Source organism: Aplysia californica, unplaced genomic scaffold, assembly GCF_000002075.1.
Source record: "Aplysia californica isolate F4 #8 unplaced genomic scaffold, AplCal3.0 scaffold00051, whole genome shotgun sequence".
In the NCBI taxonomy this organism is placed as follows: Eukaryota; Metazoa; Mollusca; class Gastropoda; order Aplysiida; family Aplysiidae; genus Aplysia; species Aplysia californica.
In genome coordinates this window covers 1,198,794-1,211,971 of record NW_004797321.1, presented here as the reverse complement: position 1 = coordinate 1,211,971, position 13,178 = coordinate 1,198,794, and the positions used below count along the sequence as shown (strand labels likewise).

Sequence of the window (13,178 nt, the reverse complement as noted above, 5' to 3'; positions counted from 1 at the left end):
ATGTTATATCACCGCATTGCTAGCCTACACTACACGCTAGTCTTTATTCATTATATTATCATCATGCCTGCAGCCTAATTTTCCTCAGCAACCCACATGACATTATAATCTTTCTGTGATAGAAGGATGGTTTGGTTTTCACCATGCATCGGTTTCCTTCATTTTGGATTACTCAGGCTGTTGCGTATTTTTATAAATTAACAGAAACAATGCTCGTACATTTTGCGGTGCTTGCATGTCAAAAGGTGAGCCAATTGTGTCAGCTTTTATGAAAGTAACACAATTTAAATTTTATGTATATTTACATGATGTGTTTTTACCGTTCCTGTAAAGCCACAAAAAATTTTTAGCAGGGAAAATAAAGTTTGATCTTATAGTTAGTATCTCATCAGGGGCTTGCTTCACAACAGTATCTTGTTTGTTTTACTAGGTAAGGAAAAAAAGATAAATGATCCTTATTCCTCTCCTTCACTGATTTGATGACTTTAAGAGGGGGGGAGGGGTGGCAGCTGAAGGCTATCTCGCTTATTAGTGGATCAAATGTTACCAAATTTCACACACATAACAACCATAGTAAAGAGTCTTAAAATCCGCAATCAAATTTTAAAGAAAGAAATTTTGTGTTCATGGATATGGTGGCCATATATTGGACTTTGTTGACATATCTTAAGTAATTAATACCGCACTAATTTTTCAAGGAAATAGATTTGGGGTATTTTTGCATGCATCTAGGCAAACAATAGACCTACAAACCTGTGTGATGAATTTTTCCTTAACATACTAGCAAATTTTTTATGAACTTTTTTCCCTGAGGTAGTATTCACGTTTGCAAAAATCAGTAAAAATCCACACTCCAAACACCACCAACAAAAAACTATTCAACATATCAAAAATTCACAAGGCAAATTTTTAGTTTCACATCTTTTCTTCATTCTGTGAAAATTTCATGAAGATTGAAGGAAATATGGTGGAGTTATTTTTAAAAGTATATAGAAAAACCACGTTTCCAGAAAACGGGCGATAAAGAAAAGTAAAAGATTTACTTTATGAGGAAGGTGACAAACATGCCCGGTAAGGAAGAAATAAGGCTTTAGGGGGTTCTTTTATGCGATGAAAAAGTTGTAAGAGAGGCTGAAGAAGCTAAAAATGCCTACAACTTAAAATTCATAGTTTTTAGCCGAACCGGTACTTTCGGAGAGCCCTCCGCAACTAATTATCTTCTACTTATTTTTTTAATGTTCCTGACATGTTCCCCTTCATCGTAAATTTTACTTCACATGATGTAGGCCCTCAAGGTACTTCCGTCATGACAGGAACAATTTGTATTGGAAATACCTGTTTGCTTAAAAGAACATAAATTAAATTCCAAAATTTGCCAATCAACTGAGATGAGTTGACTTTTAAGTTAAGGTATCTTTTCTGGTCATGAAACAGGTCTACTTAGTATCAGAATAAAATGGACTCCTAAAGACAACATGCCTCTATAATAACACATCTAAAAATTCAACAGTAATACAATGTTAATAAAATACAATAGTCTCCACCTAAGATCACACTGCTTGAGAGCAAGTAAAATGTAGGATCTTAGACCAACGGGATCAGAGACGATTCATCATGGGGAGGATCTACAGGGAATCATGGTAAAGCCCACAATAGGTAAAATGATCTCCCTTTACTTTAAATGAACTGATACAGCCTTGGGTGGGTTAATGACTTATGGTGAGTAAAGAGTGGTTAACTTTGATAACCAATCACAATGGGGTAGTAATGGTTGCAAAACCCATGGAGTATGCTGTTGAGCATATGTGCAGTATAAAAATGGAAACATTAATTTTATTATTATTGTTTGTCTAGCAAATTCAGGCTTGGAGATGAAAGACAACTGTAATGGTCAGGGAAATAATTTAAAGCACCAGGTTCACAGTTCCATGTGACCATGTCTATTGCGGCCTTGTAGGAACTATCCACCCAATGTGGGAAGAGGGTTCAGGCAATAAGCTCAAATGCCAAAGAAATGTTCAGGGAAAACAAACTAGTTGACCAGTTCACACCTCAGAGTGATGCCATCTGGGGCAAACACTGCACCCACTTATCAAGATTTACAATGGAGATATGATTGCGTTCACGAGAAAGGATTATCAGTGATGCAATGGGCAGTAAAATAACCAAAATGATCGCTGCTTGGTTGAACAGCTGAGCTCCCCAGGGGGTTTTTGTTCTGAAAATTATCATCTGAAAGAGGAGAACTTAGTCAAATGTAACCCTTCAGCACTGGATCTGAAGTCTGAAGGGTCACTTTCAACTAGTAGAAATTTTATTTTCAGCAGCAGGATCTTATGCAAACCAGGATTGCAAGCTGTGGGATCTTAAGCAGAGACTACTGGTATATATCATACTTGTCATATAGGCCTACAGAAAGTAAATATTGATCGGAATTTCATCTTTATGGAATGTTATTGTAATCTCTGTTTCACTTAAATTCAAACAAAAATGTCACAATTTCTTATTCATATCAGACATCTTCCAACACATGTGTATGCCATATCAAGCCATGCACTACAACTGTGCCCATTCGACTTAACTATTCAACATTAATTATTTTTGCACTATTCAAAGCTATTCGAAGTGTCGCAGAGCCATTTGAATGCCATGTGATTTTTTTTCTTCAGATAAGGGATTTTAGTCTGATTTTTCTCAACCATAGTAAAATTAGAGCACATTATATCTAAAATCATTGAGATAAATACAAAAATACTCTTTATTTGATGCTTACGAGACAGAGTGATAAGAGGAGCCAACAAGATTTATAAAACACTCCTCTGAAGAATATCCATTACTATTCAATATTCACTCATCACACCAAGGATGTGGGCTCTCGTAGTCTAGAGGTTACGGTGTTCACCTCTCATTCAACAGGTCCCGTTTCGAAACCTGACAGTGAATGAAAATTTTCTTCTCTAAAATTTTCTCCTTTCGTCTCCATTTTCTGCCCACCCCCCCTCCTCTTTGCCCCCTCCTCTGGTCTCCTGAATCTTTCACCAGCCTTTCTATTATTACTCCTTGGCTCCTTCTTATTACTGTCTTTCAGCCACAGCCCTGATATTATGGTAGGTAAGATCTAATGCCTAGTCTTTGCGGAGAAAGGTGAAAAATCTATGAGGCCCCATGTGCAAGTTGTGCACATTTAAGACCCCTTGACGGTTCTAAAATCGATAAGAGTAGGCTTTGGCCGCCATCCGAGCAAATTCAAAATTCCTACCAAATGGAAAATGCAGTTGCGAGGGACGTAAAACACTTACCAAAACAAACAAACACTATTGATAGCTCAAGCAAGGGCACTTTTGACTCTCGAAGCACTGCAAGTGGTTTTTTTCCATGAAATTCGCCGTCGCAATGAGCTCCCCTTCCCCTATCCGAAATTCGAAGTGCTGTGAATGGTGAGGTGATGTCATCACACTGCACTGTCCGCGACAAAAACACATGCACACTCAGTGACTGGCGCTGTGAATAGTTAGCGAATGTTGAATAGCCGAAGTCAGGGCTGGACATCGGATACAACAAAAAAAAACCTTATCATATAGAAGAAAAAATCATTCAATGGGACTGCGAATAGCAGAAGTTAATGCTGAGCATACCATATACAGTAGTCTCCGCCTAAGATCCTAAGATCCCACCGCATACGATCCCGGTTCGTCTAAGATCCTGCCATTTTAAGGAAACAGAATTTTTACGAGGGACGTCTAGAAAGTAAGTACCGTTTTAAAATAATTATAAAAGAAATAATTTTCCCAATCAAAACGATTTATTTCTGAATACCTCATATATATGACTATTTCTCCACGTAGTCACCAGAACTGTTGAGGCATTTGTCGTAGCGTGGGACACGCTTCTGAATGCCCTCATCATAGAAAGCTGTCGCCTGCGATGTCAGCCAATGTCCAGTCTCTCCTGTGAGATCAGCATTTGAGTCGAAGTCCTGCCCGGCCAAAAACTTTTTTCAAAAGCAGGAACAGATGAAAGTCCCTCAGAGCCAGGTCTGGACTGTACGATGGGTGCTTCAACTGTTCCCATAAGAAGGAGGCGGTCAGGTTTTGGGTCTGTGCAGACTTGTGAGGAGTTGCATTGTCATGAAGCAGAACAACGCCGTCACTAAGCATTTCGTGTCTTTTGTTTTAAATCTCTCTAAGCAGTTTTTTAAGTGTGTTGCAGTACACATCAGAGTTAATTGTCATCTCATTTCCCCAAAATTCTACTAAAAGAACTCCTTGCCTGTCCCAAAACACTGTACACATCACTTTTTTTCCTGACGCAGCCTGCGTAGAGCGTTACGACAAATGTCTCAGCAGTGCTGGTGACTACATGGAGAAGTAGTCATATATATATATGAGGAATTCAAAAATTCGTTTTGATTTGGAAAATTATTTCTTTTATAATTATTTTTAAACGCTACTTACTTTCTGGATGCCCTTTGCACTATACAAAAGTCACCACTAAGATCCCGCTCTGATTCACTCTGAAGGTCTGAATTCAGCTAAGATCCTGCATTTCTGAATATAATTTACAGAACAAAAACCCAGCCGATCAACCAGGAGTGAAAAGTTGAGGTCATTGAACAGCCAATCGCGTCAACAAAGATCAGCCACTCTCGTGAATGTGATTACATAAAAAGCGTTGTAAAATTCGATGAAACGGTACAATGTTTGCCTCAGATGGGACCACATTGCGATGTGTGAAATGACTGACACATTTGTTTTCCTCAAACATCGCACTCGCATCTGAGCTCTCCACCTAAACTTATATCACTTTGCTCCAGGTGGGATCACATTGAACTGTGAACTCTTCCATGACCATTAAAGCAGTTTTCTCTATTCCCGAATTTGCGAGACAAACTGAATTTTAATTGGTGTAGTCACAACGTAATGGTGCAAAACGACAACGGCGGGGGAACTCGGTCAGAGATAGAAAGCTTAGCTATAATTTTTGACAGATAAAGGGGAGGGGCAACTGGATAAGCGTAGATCTTGAGACTCATGATACAATAATAAGTGTAAATGGCATGCCTCATGCCACTATGTACTGCGATAAGTCATCACAGTTAACAACTTTTGGCTTGCCATATGTCATAAACCCACCCAGGGGTTACGTCTGTTCATTTAGAGTAGAGGGAGACCATTTTACCAATTGTGAGCCTTAGCATGGATCACCATAGATTCTTCCCTGGGTTTGTCAGCTAAGATCCTGGTAGCCTAAGACCCTGCATTTTCCTTGCTCCCAAGCACTGGGATCTTAGGCGGAGACTACTGTATAAGAAAAAAACATTCGACAGCGCTGTGAATAGTTAACGAATGTTGAACGGCGGAAAATAATTAGGGCTGGATTTATCATACAGAACAAAAAATCATTTAACAGCTCTGCGAATAGCGGAAGTCATGTTGGGCTAATTATGTACAGTTGAACCTGTGTAAGATGACCACACATTGGGGAAAAGTGGCAGTGTAAGGCAGGACTGATTTTTTAAATTTCATTTTAATAGTTACTCCTGAGGTCCCAACTGGAGGCGGTTGCATGCTTAGGACTGCCCTAGGGCTGATTAAAATGTGTTGTTGTTGTCCTCGTCGTTTTATTTCTTTTGAAGGGGGGAGAGGACAGGACAGTTTTTGCAGGACTTTTTGTTTTGAGTTTTATTCAATTTTAAATTATTGTTCCGGGAAAGGTCAAAACAAAATGAAATGTTTCAGACGAGGAAGGCCGAGTGTCATAGTAAAACATACAAATGGGTCGCCACCACTCAGCGAACAAGCGACACTTTTGTCGCCAGTTTGTGTTGACTTCCATTGTTATGGGTTGGGTTTACCGACTGAGTTGTGGGCAGGGCTTATAGGTTATGACGGATCACATGCTTCCCTTACCAGCAGCTGAAAATTAATTATTGTTACCCATTGGTCAACTTGTGTAAACATTGGAGTGACCTAAGCAACATGACCGTTTCATCCATTGGAGGGACTGACATTGACAACAACGACAGGTAAATGAATTCTGACGGCTTATCCACAAACGTGGTTTGTGGGGAAAATGTATATTTTTAACAAAGTCTGGCCGCCTTAGGCAGGTAGATTTGGCTGTGGGTTGATAAAATAAGGTGGCCGAAGCCGTGTTGGACAGGTGCCCGTTTTACACAGTTAAGTTATATAGAAAAAACGCAAGGGGGGAAATGGAAAGTGGCCGTTTGTACAGGTGGCCGTGTCCTCATGGCAGATTGGACTGCATTATAAGAAAAAAACACTCAACGGCACTGTGAATATTTAGCAAATGTTGGATAGCGGAAGTTAGGGACGGACTTATCATTAAAAAAAACATTCAACGGAAATAGTCGAATGACAAGAATAGTGAGCTCACAATTTGAGGCTTTTATGAAGTTTTGTTTCCTCATAATCGCACAGCACTACCATGCACACTGTTGCAACTGTTAGGCCTATTTGTCAAAAATCATTTGAATAAATACAATAAAAAAAGCGAAGTGAGTATTTCTCCAAACGCTCTGGAAAATAAAGTTGAACTTTATTTCTCTGAACGGTTTCTGATCGAGATTTTTTGGTTATTTGCAAGATTTAGACGTCATCCTTTCATTCTGCCATTCTGCGAGACTGGGAGGAAGCATTTTTTGCATGGAATTCAATTTCTAGAGCTGGAGATTTTTAAATGTCTGAATATTCAGACTCTTCAGTTGTGGTTGGGGCAACGTTCCCAGACTATACTTCATTTGAAAATATCTTCAAAAGGAAGTACGAGAAAACAAGACTGCTCGACCTTTGCAGTAACCTATTTTGCATTTAGTCACCCAGCAAAAACTAAAATCTTTCATGTAAAAAAAAAAAAATCCCTACACCCCACCCCGTTCACACCTTACACACACACTCACACAAACACACACAAGGGCCACTCCATTCGCTTATTATCAACAAATCTGAAGAACGGTATAACAAGTTCAGAGAAATAAAGTTGAAGTTTATTTTCACAAACGTTCGGAGAAATAGAGCCAGCCATTATGGCCTAAAAAAAGAGGAAAATGTATCTTCAATCTAAAGACACAATCTACATTATTGACTCTTACAAGTTGTAAGTAAATTATTATGGCCTGCTTCGTCACAGCAAGTTTCGTTCAAAATATGAAAAATAATAATAATAATAATAATAAGAGCATTTGTATCCCGCCTTTCCCCACAGCATGGGCCCAAGGCGTACATAGGAGATTAAAAACGCATTCATACTAACACCATACAAATTCATCGTGTGCGCACTTTTTGACAGCAACATTCTTTCAAACAATAAAAAATGCTCATACAAAAAGGCAAAGGTACTGTCCATTAATTTAAATATTTCCAAAATAGATGTGTTTTGAGTCCCCTTTTGAAAGTGTCAAGTTTTATTTCGCTCTTCAAATCATGAGGGAGAGTATTCCAAACTGTTGGCCCAGAAAAAGAAAAGCTCTCTCACCATATATTTCTTCAGTGACACACGAGGTGTTGAAATTAGTCTAGAGCCACTGGATCTTAGTTCACGAGATGGTGTGTAAGGTACAATCATAACATTGAGTTCTTGAATGTATGTGGGAGACTGGTTAGTTTGACCTTTAAAGCATAGTAGGACTAACTTATATTCAATTCTTGCTTTCAGTGGAAGCTAATGGAGCTCTTTAAGTAGGGGAGTCACATGATGGCAAATATATTCGCATTTAAGCTACTTAAAAGCAAGTATAAGAAAGATCTATTAGCCACATTTTAGTTTAGTTTTAGTAGAGGTTTTACGGCGCTCGCAACTGCATAAGGCATAAGGTCATATGAGGGCCAAAGGGGTGGAAGTCAACAGAGACCAAGTCCTTACAGGGATATATATATATATATATATATATATATATATATAGAGAGAGAGAGAGAGAGAGATATATATATATATATATATATATCATATACATATATATATATAGAGAGAGAGAGAGAGAGAGAGAGAGATATATATATATATATATATATATAGAGAGAGAGAGAGAGAGAGATATATATATATATATATATATATAGATAGATAGATAGATAGATAGATAGATAGATAGATAGATAGATAGATAGATAGATAGATATAGATAGATAGATAGATAGATAGATAGATAGATAGATAGATAGATAGATAGATAGATAGATAGATAGATAGATAGATAGATAGATAGATAGATAGATATATATATATATATATATAGAGAGAGAGAGAGAGAGAGAGAGAGAGAGAGAGATCTATATATATATATAGATAGATAGATAGATAGATAGATAGATAGATAGATAGATAGATAGATAGATAGATAGATGGATAGATATATAATATAGCCTAGACATAGACCTTGACAATGTGGAAAACAAGAAAAACCAATCATACAGCATAATTATATATATATATATGTATATATATATATATATCTAGATCTAGAAATCTAGATAAATTATAAATAGACCTAGATCTAGATCTCTATGAAGTTAGTAGGGTGTTCTGAGACAGACTAATCTAGATCTAGAGTCTATAAGGGTTCATATTATTCTACTGATATGACCTACCGATGCCGAGTCCAAAGGCAAGGTTGAGAGCAACAGAGAATCAAATGGCTAAGGGGGAATTTATATATATCTAGGAACTCCTCCAGCACCGACCCCAAGTCACAAAAGAGGAGAGAATGAACTTTGGACCATTCAGTTCAGGTGCCAATTGGCTAGCCTAGATCACGCAGTCAGACTAGACTGATGAGGAGAGAAAAAGAAAGGGCAGAGTTCATCGCGACACAGCAGAATTTGTTACCCCGAGGCTAGCCTAGGCCTACTAGGCTAACATCAAAGATATATATAGATTTAGATCTAGGATCTATTGTCTAATTTTCTCTAATTTCTGCTTCTTCGACTGCGAAAACCAAAGAGTAATTAAAGAGATCTAGACTAAAATTAAATCTAGATTCTAGATCTAACAAAAACCAGAATCCAGACATTTGCGATTTCGAAGATTCCAAAGAAAAGAAAACAGCACTCGGTTGTTTAGCCAAGCGGCGTACGTTAGATCTGACGTTGTTGATAATAACAAATTTTGTTCTCTGGCTAGAGTGTTGAATTTGAACGTCAAATACATACAAATCTAAGGAAAAGGTCGCCTAATACCGGTAATATCATTATTGTTTGATTATAAGTTTCCCAGACCTCTTACCGTGTGTGATCCAGTGAAGATGCACTGCATAAACAAACGTAGCGGACGGGCGGGGGAAAAGGTCAATAACTGTACTGTGCAGATCAGTTGAGATAAGGTCAAAGTTCAACTCTCTGTTGGGTCATTGGGTCATTGGTTGAACGGTTGAACTCCGCGGTTCAGGGAGCCTGCATTATGCTAGATAGGCCTAGATCAATAATAGGCTGAGATTGAGTCGAAGGTTGGAAAGTTTTTGTAGTTTTTACATTTAGACAAAAAGCATTATTCATTCCCTCTGAAAATTTATAGTGCTTTTGAAAAGTAGTTTGATGCTTTTAAGTTTATGACAACCTGCTGTCTAACTTTACTGCTTCTCCGCGTATGTGTCCAGTTGTGTCCTGGGTCCAGGCCAAGAGATGACCTCAGCAGCGGAAGTGGGGGCAAAGAAAGCGAAAGTGTAAACATAGGCCCAAAACTGAAAAGGCTGTCAGAAGAATCAACTCTCGGGGCCACTGCGTGTGTCAACCTATTCCTGGTCTAGTTGTTATCTGTTACAGTTACAGGTCAGAGTACGCGATAACGGTGACTGCTCTTTTCAAAGAGCGAAAGCAAGGGCGATGCATGAGTGCTCTGCTAAAGCGAGGGAGTGTACTATAAAATGTGTAGGTGTGAGAAAACAGAACAAGTGGGGGAATGATCTCTTCGTCTTCTGCCTTTTGCCAATAGCCTAGGCCTATAATCTAGATAGTAGGCCTATAGACCAAGGCCAACCATTACTAACTAGGCCTGCTTCTTTTCCATTTTTCGTTACTTTTAATTTATAAGTCCCTTTCCAGTTGTTTTTTAAACCTTGGAATTGGAAGCAAGCTTTATTATACTTTCACTTTTTTATGATTGTTAAATTCAATATCAACATTGATGATATAAATAAGGCGCATAAGGCCTAAATCTAGATCTAGATCTATCTAGATTCTATATTAGGCTTATAGATTTATATACTCTAGAATATATTTTTTTAACAGATTAAAGGGTTCACACTTGTAATTACTTCTTCACTTAATCTCAACCTTTGTCCTTTTGAGTTAGTCCAATGTCTTCTTCTAGGCCTGTTTCTTAAAACTTTTGGTCTGAAGCACTTACAGTGGAAACCTGGTATAACAGGGATGGTGGGACTAGAGAAAAAGTCCTGTTATATAAGATCCCTGTTAAATCAGAAATGCAAGGGAAGTAAACATTTGTGAACTTATCCAGCTGTATTTATTCATGGGTAGTTTCCCCTGCACACCTCAGCCCTCTTTCATGGCCATGTGGCAGGCCTCTTCATCATTGCCATTCTCACCCTGGATCAGGATATAGGCCTCGAACAAACACTTTTCACCGTTCCCTATCCTGGGCTAGTCGCTTGGTGTCACTCCACATCTTCCCACTTTTCTGTTCATCCATTTCCGTGACTCTTCTCCTGGTTCCACGTTGTCTTCCCCTTGATCTTTTACCCTGTGGGTTCCAATCTAACAATTTCCTTGTTATGCAGCTGCTTGACTTCCTGAAAGTGTGTCTAATCCATCGCCAAGGTCTTCTTCCCACCTCTTCTCTTACTGGGCTCTGTCTCGTTCTTCTTAATGCTTCCTCGCTGGTGATGCTGTCTGTCCATTTGATCCTCAGTTGCTTCCTAAGACACTTGTTTAAGAAAACCTGGATCCTCTTTTTGCACGTCTGAGATGCATTCCGCGTCACACATCCATACAACAAGACTGACTCTGTGTGGCAGGCCTGCGCATGACACATTAGGCGTACGTGTAGCTAGGCAAAGTCTGCAGCACACCGCAGCCCTCTCTCGCTTCACCTGCTGCGTGTGCTTGCAGTTGCCATGGCGTGAGCTTGCTCCATCACTCTCTCTCACTTCTTACACATTGCTAAAGAGCCTTTGTCCCTGCTATAACCCCTGTTATTGCAGATAACTTTTAATATTGACAAAGAGTAGGAAAAAACGGGGATTTAAAAATTCCCTGTTATTACCAAATCCCTGTTATTATCGGGCCTGTTATATATATATATGGTTTCCACTGTATATATATATTGCCTTCCTTAGGTAACGAAGACTACTAGAGATCTATTAATTTAAACCTGCAGTTATCATCAGAAACTGTAGTCAACTGGAAAAGGAGAGGGGGGGGGATATTTTGGTGGGTTTTTTTATTTCAGGGTTTACAATTTATTAATGAGTTATATTTATTCCGAGGAAAAATTGGCCAACCTAAAAATACGTTCAAAGCCAATATAAAAAAACTGCTTACTTTAATATAGTAGGCTAGAAAGTGATAGTGGCCAGTTGACAGTTGCTGTTACGGTAGACCTTTTTATATCATATATATAAGTCTCAATTTCCTCGTTGTCTTGCTCTGATGTTGGTGCATATATTTGGATGACACACCTATGTCAAAAGGCTTTCCTTCAGCCATGACACACCCCAGTGGTCATAGTGACCATCAGGGGCGGTTTGTAAACTGGGCAAGACCGGCGGTGCCGGTCAAATTTTTGTCAGCTGGACTGTTGACAAGAGATTTATTGCTGATGATGATTTTCATTCAGTTTTAAATAAATCAGAATAAACATGTATCAATATTCAAAGAGCACCTTTCCGATTTGAAGGCGTTCAAATAGACAAGTGGGATTCACTGCTGTTTTTGTCGCGACAGAGCTTCATTCCTTCACCTTTGTTTATCGCACCGGCTCGTAACTTTAAATCGTCTCCCGTCAAGCCGTCACGTCGCGGAACTTCGTACGTGGACAAACGAACACGGCGAGTACGATGAAGTCAGTCCTGTGGACGAAACCATCGACTGCCTTAAGACTACTAAGAGCGAATATACAGCATTCCTTGATTGCCAAGTTGGCCTCCGTGTTGCTTACAAAATGAGACTGTCTTGAGTCTTGAGCAGCACAGACACATGAAATATCTTATCAGCAATACATGTACTTATTATCCAGCCTTTCTCTAACTATCATGAGAACATTCATTGTCAGCATGGCACTAATCTTTTTTGTGTATTGAATTTTTAGCCACCTATAGTTCTTGTTTGGTGACTATTCATCGCTTTCTCCCCACTAATAACGTACCTGGCCCATTTGAGTCTAGCCGGCGAAAAGAGGAATCGTCTAGTGAAAATATATAAGGCGACTTATAACGAGGAGCGACTGGCTCTCGGCTGTCAGGGTCTGGACCAAAAACAATGGGCCTACCCCCTCCTTTCCCTCTCCTTATCCACCGTCACCCCAGCTAGACACCAAGTTCTATAATAAGCATTTGACAGACTTCCCCACTTTGTTACAACAGTGTTCTGAGAACTGAGAAGTGTGATGAAGAACGTTTGATTACATAATGATGGGAAACTGTTGTGCGCTAACTTTGTCCAACTTTTTATAGTATCTGATTGTAGACTTAATCTGCATTGGACAGCGTCATTGGTACAGTATCAATTGACTTTTTGCCATCATACAGTGCTGTTCTTATTACATATTTAAAGGTCGATATTGTGTGTGGGTGTGTAGAAAGTAATAGAACCGGAGGCCATGACTAGCAGTTTATTGTGCTTCTCACTTTCAGTTTGTTTTCTAGCATAGACTCTAGTAGTGTTTCTTTTTCTATGCCGTTCAAGTCAGTTTCTATTAACTCAGTAACTTCCATCATACATTAATCATAATATTGTTTCTTGACACTACCATATTTCAGCTCTTTCACATAATATTAAAATGTTTACTGTGATGGTGTGTGTGTGAGTGGGGGAGGGGGTGGGGATGGCGAAAGTAGGGGTATAAAATGGGGAGAGAGAGAGAGAGAGAGAGAATGTGTTTGTGTGTGTGTGTTGTGAAGGAAGGGGGTGGGGGGAGGAAGAAAGAGTCTATGTGAATGAATGCCGGTCAGTTCTATAAACCATGAGCCGCCACTGGTGACCATGTAC

At 39.1% G+C, this 13,178-nt stretch overlaps 2 protein-coding genes across 6 annotated transcripts in view; one reads left to right on the top strand and one right to left on the bottom strand.

Annotated features, from left to right (window-relative positions):
* The window catches only part of LOC101850541 (acyl-coenzyme A thioesterase 8), a 31,413-nt gene extending 22,081 nt beyond the window's left edge, over positions 1-9,332 (bottom strand). Inside the window, exon 1 of one of the 4 annotated variants that reach the window (XM_005092709.3) lies at positions 9,241-9,332. The gene's annotated coding sequence lies outside the window, so the exon portion shown is untranslated. Of the gene's footprint in view, positions 1-8,606; positions 8,707-9,240 lie in introns of those variants that run through there. The other 3 variants (XM_005092707.3, XM_005092710.3, XM_005092708.3) reach the window with 3 other exon arrangements.
* A 107-nt stretch (positions 9,333-9,439) lies between these two features.
* LOC101850311 (cystine/glutamate transporter) overlaps positions 9,440-13,178 on the top strand; it is a 31,667-nt gene continuing 27,928 nt past the window's right edge. The window contains exon 1 of one of the 2 annotated variants that reach the window (XM_005092706.3): positions 9,440-9,782. The gene's annotated coding sequence lies outside the window, so the exon portion shown is untranslated. Of the gene's footprint in view, positions 9,882-13,178 lie in introns of both variants that reach the window. The other variant, XM_035968322.1, reaches the window with a different exon arrangement.